This window comes from Rhinatrema bivittatum, chromosome 10, assembly GCF_901001135.1.
Source record: "Rhinatrema bivittatum chromosome 10, aRhiBiv1.1, whole genome shotgun sequence".
Taxonomy (NCBI): Eukaryota; Metazoa; Chordata; class Amphibia; order Gymnophiona; family Rhinatrematidae; genus Rhinatrema; species Rhinatrema bivittatum.
Genome location: NC_042624.1, coordinates 59,492,046 through 59,503,846, shown reverse-complemented (window position 1 = coordinate 59,503,846; position 11,801 = coordinate 59,492,046).

The following is an 11,801-nucleotide window of genomic DNA, read 5'->3' as shown; positions in this document are numbered from 1 at the left end:
GGATTTTTCACTGCGGACATGAACCAGACGCCAGGAAGTGCAGTCGCTCAAGAGAGATCCGAGGAGCAGGATCTTACCCTTCTGATTCTTAATACAACTTTAAGCCCCGGCGCACTGGACAGACCCGTTCCCCCAGGCCAGACTTTGCTGAGGTCCGTGGAGGAGGCAGCGCTACCCCCTGTGAAAGTTCAGGAGATTTCAGAAGCGCTGCAACAACGGGAGCCCCTGGGAGAGAAAACGGGGCCCCGGAAGCCCTCAGACTCGGGAAAGGAGGAAAAAACTGAAATCGACCAAAATCCTCGCATAGACATTGGGTTGGTTACCCCTGGAACATCTCAATATGGTAGGGGAACGGGCACAAGTATAAGTGTGGGGAAGGTGACCTCAAAGGCTTCTGAGTTTGAATTGCATAAATTTACTATGTCACCTTTAACTATGGATAGCATTTGTGGGGCTTTAAAATCTATTGAATCTTCTTTGGCTACATTATCACAGATTACTATGGACACTAAAAATCAAGTAACGGTCAACACTACATTACTGTCTAATTATAATCAAAAGTTAGAGGATGTAGATAAAAGACTTGTAACTGAAAAAATATCTCAGAACCTGATTAAATCAGAAATGATAGTTAATAGAAGATGGGAAAGCCTTGAGAATGCTTCAAGGATTTGTAATCTAAGGATATTAAACTTCCCGGTGATTAGACTGGTCTCTCCAATTGAACTCTTTAAGACTTATATGTTAAAAGTATTGAATATTCCAGAATCTGCGTTTCCTGTAATCACGAAGATTTATTACCTTCCTCAAGCTGAAAAAGAAATTGCAAGAGAACAAGAAGAGAGAGGCTTGCCAGTCCAGTCAGCCTCTTTAGATATTTCTGAAATTCTTGAATTGTCTATTGAGACAGAAGTTGCTCAGAGAAGATCAATCTTAGTGACATTTGCATTTACCTCCGAGCGCAATAATATATTTACCCAAAGGTAGGCGCTAATTTCTTTGGGACCGGGACCCTCCGACTTAATATCATGGCGATATTAAGTTGGAGGTCCCGAAGGGTAAAAAAAGTAAAAAAAAAAATTACCATAAAGTCGGCCCGCGGCTTTCGGGTCGAAAACCAGACGCTCAATTTTGCCGGTGTCCGGTTTCCGAGTCCGTGGCTGTCAGCTGGCTTGAGAACCGACGCCGGCAAAATTGAGCGTCGGCTGTCAAACCCGCTGACAGCCGCCATCCTGGGCCAAAAGGAGGCGCTAGGGACGCGCTAGTGTCCCTAAAGTGCCTCCTTTTGCCCGTTTCTACCGCCGGGCCTCATTTAAATACTGAATCGCGCGCACAGGCGAAGTGGCCTGTGCGTGCGCCGGGAGAGCGGGCGTTCACCCACTCTCCCACGGACTTTACTGAATCAGCCCGAGTGTTTGGATGTGAAGGGTTTGCAGTTATTGAGGGGTGTGTGTGTGTATGTAGAAGAGGAGAATTGAGTGAATGTGCATATTCGTGAAAGTCTGAGGAGTGAATGAAAGGAATTAGTGTGTTTGTGAGAAAGTGTGCATGATGCTACCAATGTTTGCTCTAAGGATTGGGTTGCTGTGAGTATAAAATTGATAGGCTTTTTGTATCAAAGAAAGTAGTGCTCACAGGGAAATGAAACCAAACATTTTTGCTCATGAGTAAAAATGTTTGCACACAGCAACCGAATCTTTAGAGGGAACATTGCTCATGCATATTTACAAAGGATATCCTGAAACCCTAACAGGTTTATTCCCCTCAAGGAGCAGAGTTTGAAACATCTGATCTAAATCATATGATCTCAGGCTGTCTGCACCATGAGTCAAAATTCTTATTGAAATCAAGATTATAGCAACTGTGTGAGATCTGTTGTTACCAGACATAATTCAGGGCTGCTTTGACATAATTCGTTCTTCATAATCCTTGTCTGTTTCTTAGCTCATTAGGCACTTGCAGACTGATTTTGTGCCAGTATTTTCCTGAAGAACTAAAGTTAAGTCTAATTCCTTGGCTCTTCTTTTTAAAAAAAATAGGCAATGTTTGCCCTTTTCCAGATCCTTGGGGGGGGACTTCACTTCTAAGTTTCTAAGAAAACAAAAAAAACCAAAACCTATTACTGATGCTATCCCTCAGGACTTGCCCATCTGAAAACACCCAAATATAGCCTGGTCCTCGTACTCCTGCTGTTGCTCTGTATTAAAAAAAAAAATAGCTGCTATCAAAGTGAAAAAAATAAGTAGAGAACACATGCAGAGGCATGGTTTTAGGAATGCTATCCAATACAGATTTATAGAAAGGGTGGATGTGTATGAGTTAGAGTGTGGGGAGGGGGAAGGGTGTCTATGTTTAGGGATATGAGAGTGTATATGGAGGGAGAGTCCTTTGCCAGGAGTCACAAACCATGATTCCTCCCCAAATCCTGCCAATATGGACCCTAAGCATGTCCCACAAGGTGGCACCATTGAGCAATGGTGTGATGATGAACACTGCCTCCCCAGAGAGCAGAAGCCAGGCCCAGGAATCAAACCTAGGTCCTCCACAACAGTGCTTCAGTCCAGTCCTCTGGGCATACCTAGCCAGTCAGATTTTCAGGGTATCCACAATAAATAAGCACGAGAGATTTGCATACAATGGAAGCAATGCATGCAAATCTGTCTCATGCATATTCATTATGGAAATCCTGACTGGCTAGGTATGCCCCAAGGACTGGGTTGAGAACCACTACTCCATACGGAAGTGAACAAGCCAGCCCCCGAGACACTTCATGTTTTTAAAAATGTCTCCTCTCTCCTCCACTACATCCTAGACCCGAAACCAAGGTCTTCGTGAGATGGGAGGCTACCATTTTCCCCAACATTACTGCCTCCCTCATGTCAGTATGACCAGCACCTGTTAGTATGGGATAATTGTTACAAGTTCTAGAATTTTTGTTGTGGTAAACCTGCATTTACTGCAGGTACTAAACGTGAAAGGTTATTCATGGTAACCTTCTGAAGTTAGCACAGCTTAATGTAAGGCTTCCCAAACTTGGCCTGGGGACCCAATAGCTAGTCGGGTTTTCAGGATATCCACAATGAATATACATGAGCTACATTTGCACATACTGAGTTTCCATGATATGCAAATGCATCTCATGCATATTCATTGTGGATAACCTGAAAATTGAACTGGCTGTGGGGTCCTCAGGATTGGTTTGGGAATTCCTGCATTAAATGCTTCAGCCCACAGTCAGTACCATCTGTTACTCACTTTCTCTTTTCATTTAATTCAGAGCCTAAACATTCCTCTTTCTGGGTTCCAGTTTTGTTACAGAATAGTTTCCTACTATTCACTGTGTCCCTTGTGAAGTGCATCTAATATATACACCTTCACCACACTAATTTCACCTGTACAAGCTTTTACTGTATTTTAAGTGACCTAGAAATTCACATTTGAGTGGCAGCTCTGTTTATCAAACTTGGCCTTTCATTATGAGTAATCCTGATATACACAAGAGGATAATTCTCTTGTGCCTTTTCCTTCTTTTAAAAAAGAAAATCAGTTTTGCACTTCTCCCACTCCCCCCAGTCATAGAAATCTACGCTCCAGGTCACTAAATAAAAATGAACTTTGAGGGAAAGTAGTATGTTCATTTTTGTATATGATTTTGGTATTATTGTATTTTTCTTATTGCACTTCTCTGAAAAATAGAACTAACCCCTCCCCTCCTGACATTCGTCCCAGTAAGAATTAACAGTTGCTGTTTTTCCTTAGGATCACAAACTCTTTTAAGATTTGTTCCCAAAACTGACATCCTAGATAAAAGCAGACTTGGAAGTAGGTCCCTAGTCAGGGCTGTTTTATGCACAGGGCAAATAGGGTAACTTAACCCAGGGCCCAAGCCCTTAGAGGGGCCCAGCTTGATCCCCCCCGAAAAAATTAAAGAGTAAAATGGTAATAAAAAAAAAAAAGAAGAGAAGGTAAAACAAGACCCCTAACTAACATGCCATATTATCTTCTTTAGGTCTTAACAAGGATCAGCTGAGTCTGTGGTTCCTAAATTGTGCAAACATTTTATGTGGGGAGGAGTCCATCCTAGTGAGATTTGCTCAGGCCCTCATAGAGGCTTAAAACAGCCCTGATCTGAGCTGCTGCTTGTGCTCAATAAATGAGGTTTTACTACGTATTCCAATGTACAAAAAATATAGACTGGTCCAGGGCTTAATTTGTACCCAGAAAGGAAGTGGAACTATGGAATGGAATGGGGTGGGGGGTGAAGAGCAGAGCAATGGTCAGGTGTGACCTGTCAGAGGGGGTGCAGCCACAAATTCTCTCCCAAATACTTCCTCTTCCTTACCTCCATCCCCAGCCCCACCAGTGTTTAGCCTCCAGCCATCCTTCACCCAGCACAACTGGATTTATACTACTGGCCCTGCCCCACTTCCTCAGATCCCAGAAAAAAGGGGGCAGAATGCTGTTCTAGGTCATTCCCTCATAACTTAAGCCCCACATGGCAGAGCCAAATAAAGTTAAACTTGTAAGCAGTAATGCCAATCACCAATGCTATTATTTTACTGCTAATTCAACCCCTCTATTTAAGTCTCTTTGATGTGCTGCAGAATGCCAGGGACAGAGTAGCTGCTCTCTGCTCCAGGTTCATCCCCTCTTCCCTTCTGCCTGCCTACAGGGAAAGGGCTGGAGCGAAACACGCTTGCATTTTCCTCATCTGAAAAGCAGCAGCAAAACTGTGTTTCAGGCCATTCCCTCCCTCCACCCTCCACCTTAAGCCTTGGACTGGTCAGAACCAGATGATGAGCTTATACTTATATGGTTCCGATTAGCTAGAACTCATCCAAAGGAGGCAAGGTTAGAAAAGAAAAAAAAACCCAAAACCCCATTATCTGAACTTAACATGCCTGCTGAAAGCCTTTTTTCAAAAGGCATGCAACTCACATTTTTTGATGATTTTTTAATTCAGATTTACTGGCATGTGGCTTTTATTCCCTTTTGTTGTATTGATATTTGGCATTATTTGTTATAGTTTGTTGGATGATGTTCTTAATGCTTGTTTTATTATGCATTTTTTTTTGTTTTATCTTTGAATAGCCAGAATCTTACCTTTCAGTTCTTACCGAAGATTCAGTGAAGAACAAGTCAGAAAGAGCCTTGAATAATTTGAACAGAAAGCCTCATCCACTTTTTCTTCGGTTGGTGGCTTTATAGTTAAACCCTAACCACCTTCTGTAAGACCCTTGTTCTTTTCTCACTTTTATCCAATGTCTAATTGCAAGCTTAAAAAAAAAAATCACTTCACCAATCAACATTGTTGAATGTCTCTTGTGCTCCGTGTATAGATGGGGGGGGCTACATTTTCTCTTTTAGCCCATGTGTTCTTAAACAATCTGAATCCTTCCAGATTGATAGTCCAGTTATGAAGAGCACTACCAAGGCTGTTTCAGTAGGTAAGCAGTATAGAGTTTTTTAAAGACATTTCCAATTCATCTTTATTTCCTAGGTATCTAGAATTTGAGGACTAGAGAACTGTATCCCTACTCAACACAAGCAACATTGTGCCCAGTGTAAAGTCCTTTAAGCAGATCAGTACATTGTGTACAGAACATACCTATGAATTTATGCACCTGTCCCTACTTTAAAGCTCTCTGTACTAAGTAAGCAAGTTTGTTCTGGAAGGTGCACTTTCCGTTCATCAGGTGCAGCCTATTCTTGCTCAATCTATACTTTGAAGTATTAAAGACCAAGGGATCAAGCTTCACTTATGACAGAGCTGCATGCCTGGCACAGAATGGAGCTAAAAGCTCAGGAGGGAAGTGTATATATCCATTAGCAGCACCAGGAGATACAGAAAGGCTTATCTGTTCTCTCATTTGTTGGCACCTTTCACTAAGACAACAAAGCTGTTAACTTTACCTTCCTGGGAGTAGTACTAATTACACCACCATTCAATTTCTTTACAAACAGGTGTACAGTTGCTCTGAGCTATCACTTTAAAGAGAAGAAAATTTCATGCATGAACAAAACCTTTTGAGGGAGAATTAGATGCTCATTTACAAGTCTGGTTACTTGGCAAGGGGCACACCCCACTTACCAAACCCAGGTATAGCCTCTTCCAGCCAGGTTAATACAGCAGGATGCAAACTCCCTCTACACCAGGGCTTCCCAAACCTGTCCTGGGGACCGCACAGCCAGGCAGAGTTTCAGGATATGCACGATGAAGATGCATGAGATAAGTTTGCATATCATGGAGACTCAGCAGATGCAAATTTAACTCCTGCATAGTTATCGTGGAGATCCTGAAAACCCAACTGGGTGTGGGGGTCACCTACACCGGTTTGGGAAACCCTGCTCTGTACTCTGCCCAAACCCCACCCCCCAAGAACAAACAACCTGACTGAGGACAAAGCAATGCAACTACTCTAAAATAATCCAACCCCTTTGGGGGGGGGAAGTATAGTGGAGGAAAAGGGAAGAATTTTCTTCTTGCCTTCATGATTCTCCAGCAAGAGGCGAGCCGTCCTAATGATTTAACATTTTCCCCACCCCCTTTGTCTCTCAGGACAAAGTCAGGACCCAGAACCTAAAAATAAGCCTGACTGCTTTAGTTCAAAGTTTGTAGCAACACTATCAAACAGACCGATTCAGTAAAGTCCGCGAGAGAGCGGACAAACGCCCGCTGTCCTGGCGAGCGCACCGGTGCGTGCAATACAGTATGCAAATTAGGTGGTGTGGTAGAAACAGGCAAAAGAAGGCGCTAGGGACACTAGCGCGTCCCTAGCGCCTCCTTTTAGCCCAGAGCGGCAGCTGTCAGCAGGTTTGACAGCCGACGCTCAATTTCGCCGGTGTCGGTTCTCGAGCCCGCTGACAGCCAAGGGCTCGGAAACCGGATGCTGGCACAATTGAGCGTCCGGTTTTCGGCCCGACAGCCACCAGCCAATTTTAAATTTTTTCTTCTTTTTTACCTTTCGAGACCTCTAACTTAATATCGCCATGATATTAAGTTGGAGGGTGCACAGAAAAGCAGTTTTTACTGCTTTTCTGTGCACTTTGCCGGTGCCGGTAGGCACTAATTTCTTAAAGTAAAATGTGCGGCTTGGCTGCACATTTTACTTACTGTATCACGCGGGCATAACTAATAGTTAGGTGCCGCGGGTTGGACGCGTGTTTTCCACCCTTTACTGAATAAGGGGTAAAGGAAACCGCGCATCCAAGAGCAGGTTAACAGTGCGTTCCATCGGAGCGCACTGTACTGTATCGGCCTGAAAGTGATTTAAAAGAAGTTTGTATTACTTCTAGTTGAGTTTTGTTTTTAGGTAGCAAATGCTATTCCAACAGGTTATCACCTTTGCAAAGCACTTGTTTCTGAGGGGCATCTATTACCCCCTTATACTTGCGCTAAACTCCTTAGAGTATAAGGGGTAATAGACGCCCTTCAAAAACAAGTGGCCAAACACGCATCGAACAGTGCTCGCGGCCGCCCGCACTTTACAGAATCGGTCCGAAGGCGAGGTTGAATTTGGTGTGATATTCTCTGATGTTTTTGGTAGTAAACACACTGTATGTAGTTTTTATTTTGTAAACTGATTGGTTTGTTTTGCATAGGAACTGTATATCAAGTTCAATAAATAAGATATTTTTCAAGTATGTTGGAGAAAAGCAGAGTTGCTTACCTGTAACAGATGTGCTCCGAGGACAGCAGGATGTCAGTCCTCACACACCTGGCATCCTCAGATGGAGCTCAGCCCAGAACTTAGATCTCAAAGATTCTAGAGCTTTCAAACACTCTCTGATGCGTATGTGCAGCTGTAGTTATCACCCTATCCCCTTGGCAGAATCCGTCTATGATATAGACAATACATAGAGAAATCAACACCCAGGGGAGGAGTGTGGGTTTCATGAGAACTACAATCCTGCTGTCCTTTGTTACTGGTAAGCAACGCTGCTTTCTGAGGACAAGCAGGATGGCAATCCTCACACATGAATCATTCCCAAGCTATAGACTTCCCGCAGATGACAAGACAGGGGACCGCCACAGTGCTGAAACCACCATCTTTCTCCCATTTGCCTGTGAGGCAGCTGAAACCAAAAACAGCAAATACCCCAATGCAAAGCAGAGGCGCTTAAGGTAGGGGCGTGATGCAAACTCTGACCAGCAAAGTAGGTCTAGATCCTCCAGGATACAGGAAAACACCTAGAGAATTAACCAAGAGAAGAAATCTGGACAAAGACTGCACAGTTTCCTTCGGTGTTACAAGACAACTGAAAAGCCAACCAGGGCCAGAAAGCCCTCCAGAAAGAAAATGCAGGCCAGTAGCATCTGAAGGACAGAATGCATTTGTAGATGTGCACCCAATAGGCAAAATAGGAAGAAAAACCCAAACACTTGGAAGGAGAAGCGCAACAGCAGCCAGGTCTGTAGCAGACCTTACCTGCCAAAGTAACAAGACAAATCTGACCACCCAGGTCAGACATCAAGAGCATCTGGTGACGAAAGGCAATCCCTGAAATGGGATAACTAGCCCAAAAACCCCAAGTAGGGAGTTAAGCAAGGCCTGAAGCTCAACCAAGCTCCACCCTGTCAAGGGTGGGCCTATCCATCCTGTCCACAGGAGAGCAGGGAGGCACTTTGATCAATCCAGTAAAGTATGAAAAGTTAAAGGCAGTACTGGCCACAACTTGGCAAACATAAAATAGGGAAATGGACCGTTCCCTGCAGGTATACACAGAGATACCAAGAATGCCCTAGCTTTTCTCCTCCCTCCCGACATTCTGGAAGTCGCAAGGAGTGAAGAACACAAGGAGGCAGATGCCAGGGCTGCAGGGATAAGAAAAAAAGTTGCTAGGCTATATTTACCAACCCCAACCAAAACAACTCACTTCAAAAAAATGCACACATTGTGCTTAGCAGGTATCAAGAGTGACTCCTGAATGGCAGAAACCCCTAATTTTTGCCAGGAAGCTGCCCAGATGAGGAGACCAAATCTAGAATATCTCCCTCATGAAATATACCTGCTACACCTTAGGATGACCTTGGAAAGAGTGCTAATGCCCAACTTGCTCTCGGATCCCACGGGGAAAGAGCTACAGCCAGAGGTAGTGAATCCCTTTTTTGTGAAATGGAGAATGAGGGCCACCCCTTGTAGGGATGGACAACTCAGTGTTCAAGGGGGAAACACATAAGGATTGCCTCTGGAAACCCAGTCATATTTCCCCTTTCCGAAGGGACAGGAAAGCAATGAGAATCAGGGTCTCCTGATCCAAAAAACCTTCCTTCGTTCCAGGGGAGAGTGGGTTACTGTTGCAGATCGCTGAGGTTCATAAGCAACCAAATCAGCCACAGGTGAGGTGGCCTCCCAGTCAAATGGGGTAGGTCACCAGAGAAATTCATGGGCCAGCAAGAATGGTCCAATGACTGCTGCTGCCATCCCCCCCCCCCCCCCCCCCCCAACACCCACAGGTCCTGGCCTGCAAAGAAGTACACCGATTCAAAAGCATCGAGGCTCCAGTTTGGCGACAGGCCTGCAAGGGGCGGAGCCCCAGAGGTTTTCCCTTAAGGGGATTCAACATAAGCTACCATGAAAGATGTCAAGACATACTCCTTTTCTGTGGGAGGGAAAGACTGCAGACACCACCCTCCTAGTGGTTTGACCAGGAACGCACTCTTAGGTCACTCTTGTGGCAGCAGTGCACAACCCATTTTGCCCACTATGAGGGAAGCACACACCTCTACACTAGAGGGCAACTAGAAGAATACTACCCTCCACTTTTAAAAGTGTGGAATACTTATGCAGCAGGACTCCACTCTGCAGATGGCGGTGCACATATGCCCGCTTGTGGATAGAATTCCATGGCATACGAGGGACAGAGCACCACTTGTTAGTCAGCGGCTGCACACTGCCAAATAGCAATCCAAGCACTTTCCTTGCTAGTATCCCAGTGCACCCTAAGGTGCAAAACAGACGAGGAAACTGATGCCTTGACATGATGATTGCAGTCCCACTATCTCTGGCATGGCTGTGCACGGCCCAGAGAGAATGCTATCCGCCAGCACCCAAGGCGATTGGTTGACCCCACTGTACCTGACCACACATAATGTGCTTCACTGTTACACTCCTAATGGAGTCAGCATGAACAATGCAACAACAGTGTTCAGAGAATGACTGGAATTAAGACTATGGCAGTCCCCAATGGTGGGCAGCCTTGCACCCATGATACCATTGGTACCTGACAGCGCTGCAAGAGGCAGATAGCAGAATCTTGAATTGGGCATCATGAATGGCTCACTGCCCTGTTGCAGAATGGCAGAAGGGAAGCCCATGGTAACAGATTGTGCCCATGGTGCCCTGTGGCATCCAACTGCATCCACCGGTGTCCACAGTAGCAACAGCAGCCCTGGTACCAATAGCACCTTTGGTGTTCATAAGTGATGGATTGCCTCCATGGCACCAATGTTGCCATGCCCAGGGCTCCAGCACTTGACTGCTACAGCCACCTGGCATGCTCAATGGCATACAGAGCCATTGATGGCACCCTAGGCATCTATAGATGTTGACAGCCAAGTGGCACCCATGATACCATTGGTACCTGACTGATGACTTTGCAAACACCGTAGGCCAAATGTCCGTGGCACTGGAGACAAACAGTGTTGATTGTCCGATGCCCAAAGATCAAGGCCCTGTGGCACTGACATGCTGCAGTGGTGCCCAAGGAACCCATTACAGCCGGCTCAGCTATATGCTTGAGGATGTTGATGCTGTGGGCTTGGCAGCATCCATGCCAGTGCCTATGGCTGATGTTAGCCTAGACAGCAACTCTGGCTCTCGGCAGCACCAATAGTGCTCGAAGCTCTGCAAGTCCTTCAATGCCCCATGACATCAGTGCCCTTGGCACTGTATGGTGGCTCTAGGCACCAGAGTGTTTGTGCCCACAGCACCAGACACAACCTGATGCCATCAATGGCTCACCTTGTTGCCTCTGTGCCCCTGCCGGACACCACAAAGGGGCTCCTCAGCACCCCTAATGCTCGATAGCATCAGGCACTGGATCATGTTGCTCCCTGGATGCCTCAGTACTCCAGAGTATCTCAGGTCAAAGGAGATCCTGGTGCTAGACGGCATCGTGTCCACCCCAGGCCTGAAGCCCCTGTCGGCTAGGGCTTCCATGGTGCTTAAGGACTCCCACATCCTAGTGAACAATGGCCTCAAGAGTGACCAGGTGCTCAATGGTGATCCCTGTGCCCCCTGGTGGCAATGCCGTTCAACATCATCAATAGCAGCCATGAATGGCATTGCTGGCAAACACACCCAATAGCATAGAGGGTGGCTCCAGTTTCGGCAAGGATGACCATGGCGCTCGATGGAAGTCCTGGTCCCTGACACAGTGCGGACCAAAACCCTCAAGGTCAGTGCCACTACTAAACCACATTGAGGCCCGTGGTGCTTCTATGATGCTTGGGTCAATGCTGTTTCTCCAGTGCCTCAAGTGCCCATGGCACTCAATGGCATTTATGGCGCACAACTGTGCCTGCCGATGCCTATGAGATGGAAGGGATCCTGCCCCCAGCCAGGGCAATCGACAGCATGCATGGTACTCTATTGCACCCACAGTCTATGGACCTTACAGCTTAGAGGGTGGTTATGCACCTTGATGGCATCGAGGGCACCTTGAAGGCTCAATGGCAGTCCTGGTCCCCGACATCAACACATCAGATTATCAGTGCACTGGCATGGGCAACCATTACTGAAAGTGCAGCAGCAACACTGCTTGCCCAGGCTCCTGCTCACCTTCTCTCACAAGGAGAC